Source organism: Durio zibethinus, unplaced genomic scaffold (assembly GCF_047325235.1).
Source record: "Durio zibethinus cultivar Kanyao isolate XHJ-2024 unplaced genomic scaffold, ASM4732523v1 HiC_scaffold_1, whole genome shotgun sequence".
NCBI lineage: Eukaryota > Viridiplantae > Streptophyta > Magnoliopsida > Malvales > Malvaceae > Durio > Durio zibethinus.
The window spans coordinates 1,606,196-1,608,695 of NW_028323042.1; positions in this window are offsets into that span (position 1 = coordinate 1,606,196).

Below are 2,500 nucleotides of genomic sequence, written 5' to 3' on the forward strand. Positions count from 1 at the left end.
GTTCGATTTTGAGCCACGGTGCCCATGCTTGGCTCCAGCATGTGCTGGTGCCGCATTTTTTTCACTCGGGACAGCATCGCCGGAGCATCGCCGGAGCATCGCCGGAGTACCGCCGGAGAACCTGACCGGCGGCATTGGGGTTCCGGCGATTGGGAGGGGGGCCGGGGGGGTGTGCGCACATGATGTGCGATGGGTGCTGGTACTTGGCCTTGTGTTGGCCCCCTATCCCTCATCAAACCTCTGAGAATTCACACCCCCTTAAAGAGCATTTGAGATTTTACAGGTTTGCTACCAGTAGCCGTTAAAGTGTCTGAAATGGGGACACTTTTTTCAAACGGTCACAAAATCTTCTCTACTTCGAGTTTTTAGCTGAATTTTTTTGTGCATGCCAACAAAAATAGAAGGATCATGCCTACAAAATTTGGGGCCAAAAATCCTTATAAAAAAATTTTAAAAAATCCCGAACCGCAAAAAGTTTCGAAAATCGTGAAAAATAGAAAACGAGTCATCTTCCAACGAAACTTCACGTGAAGGCTTAGGGGACCATTGTATGAATTTACAAGCCATAAAAATGGCATTGGCACGGCAGAAATTTGAAGATGTGCCTAAACCCACCAGGGCCCAGCGTGTGCCGATGGTGCTCGAGGCAACCGCCCGCACCAGGGCCCAGCGTGTGCCGATGGTGCCCGAGGCAAGCGCCCGCACCAGGGCCCAGCGTGTGCCGATGGTGGTCGAGGCAACCGCCCGCACCAGGGCCGATAGTGTGCCGATGGTGCTCGAGGCAACCTGTCGCACCAGGGCCCAGCGTGTGCCGATGGTGATCGAGGCAACCTGCCGCACCAGGGCCCAGCGTGTGCCGATGGTGGTCGAGGCAAGCGCCCGCACCAGCGCCCAGCGTGTGCCGATGGTGCTCGAGGCAACCGACCGCACCAGGGCCCAGCGTGTGCCGATGGTGCTCGAGGCAACCTGCCGCACCAGGGCCCAGCGTGTGCCGATGGTGGTCGAGGCAAGCGCCCGCACCAGGGCCCAGCGTGTGCCGATGGTGGTCGAGGCAACCGCCCGCACCAGGGCCCAGCGTGTGCCGATGGTGCTCGAGGCAACCTGCCGCACCAGGGCCGAGCGTGTGCCGATGGTGGTCGAGGCAAGCGCCCGCACCAGGGCCCAGCGTGTGCCGATGGTGGTCGAGGCAACCTGCCGCACCAGGGCCCAGCGTGTGCCGATGGTGCTCGAGGCAACCGACCGCACCAGGGCCGAGCGTGTGCCGATGGTGCTCGAGGCAAGCGCCCGCACCAGGGCCCAGCGTGTGCCGATGGTGCTCGAGGCAACCGACCGCACCAGGGCCGAGCGTGTGCCGATGGTGGTCGAGGCAAGCGCCCTCACCAGGGCCCAGCGTGTGCCGATGGTGGTCGAGGCAACCTGCCGCACCAGGGCCCAGCGTGTGCCGATGGTGCTCGAGGCAACCGACCGCACCAGGGCCGAGCGTGTGCCGATGGTGCTCGAGGCAAGCGCCCGCACCAGGGCCCAGCGTGTGCCGATGGTGGTCGAGGCAACCTGCCGCACCAGGGCCCAGCGTGTGCCGATGGTGCTCGAGGCAACCTGCCGCACCAGGGCCCAGCGTGTGCCGATGGTGGTCGAGGCAAGCGCCCGCACCAGGGCCCAGCGTGTGCCGATGGTGGTCGAGGCAACCGCCCGCACCAGGGCCCAGCGTGTGCCGATGGTGGTCGAGGCAACCGCCCGCACCCGGGCCCAGCGTGTGCCGATGGTGGTCGAGGCAACCTGCCGCACCAGGTCCCAGCGTGTGCCGATGGTGCTCGAGGCAACCGACCGCACCAGGGCGGAGCGTGTGCCGATGGTGGTCGAGGCAAGCGCCCGCACCAGGGCCCAGCGTGTGCCGATGGTGGTCGAGGCAACCTGCCGCACCAGGGCCCAACGTGTGCCGATGGTGCTCGGGGCAACCGACCGCACCAGGGTCGAGCGTGTGCCGATGGTGCTCGAGGCAAGCTGCCGCACCAGGGCCCAGCGTGTGCCGATGGTGGTCGAGGCAACCGCCCGCACCAGGGCCCAGCTTGTGCCGATGGTGATCGAGGCAACCTGCCGCACCAGGGCCCAGCGTGTGCCGATGGTGGTCGAGGGAACCTGCCGCACCAGGGCCCAGCGTGTGCCGATGGTGGTCGAGGCAAGCGCCCGCACCAGGGCCCAGCGTGTGCCGATGGTGGTCGAGGCAACCGACCGCACCAGGGCCCAGCGTGTGCCGATGGTGCTCGAGGCAACCTGCCGCACCAGGGCCCAGCGTGTGCCGATGGTGGTCGAGGCAAGCGCCCACACCAGGGCCCAGCGTGTGCCGATGGTGGTCGAGGCAACCTGCCGCACCAGGGCCCAGCGTGTGCCGATGGTGCTCGAGGCAACCGACCGCACCAGGGCCGAGCGTGTGCCGATGGTGGTCGAGGCAAGCGCCCGCACCAGGGCCCAGCGTGTGCCGATGGTGGTCGAGGCAACCGCC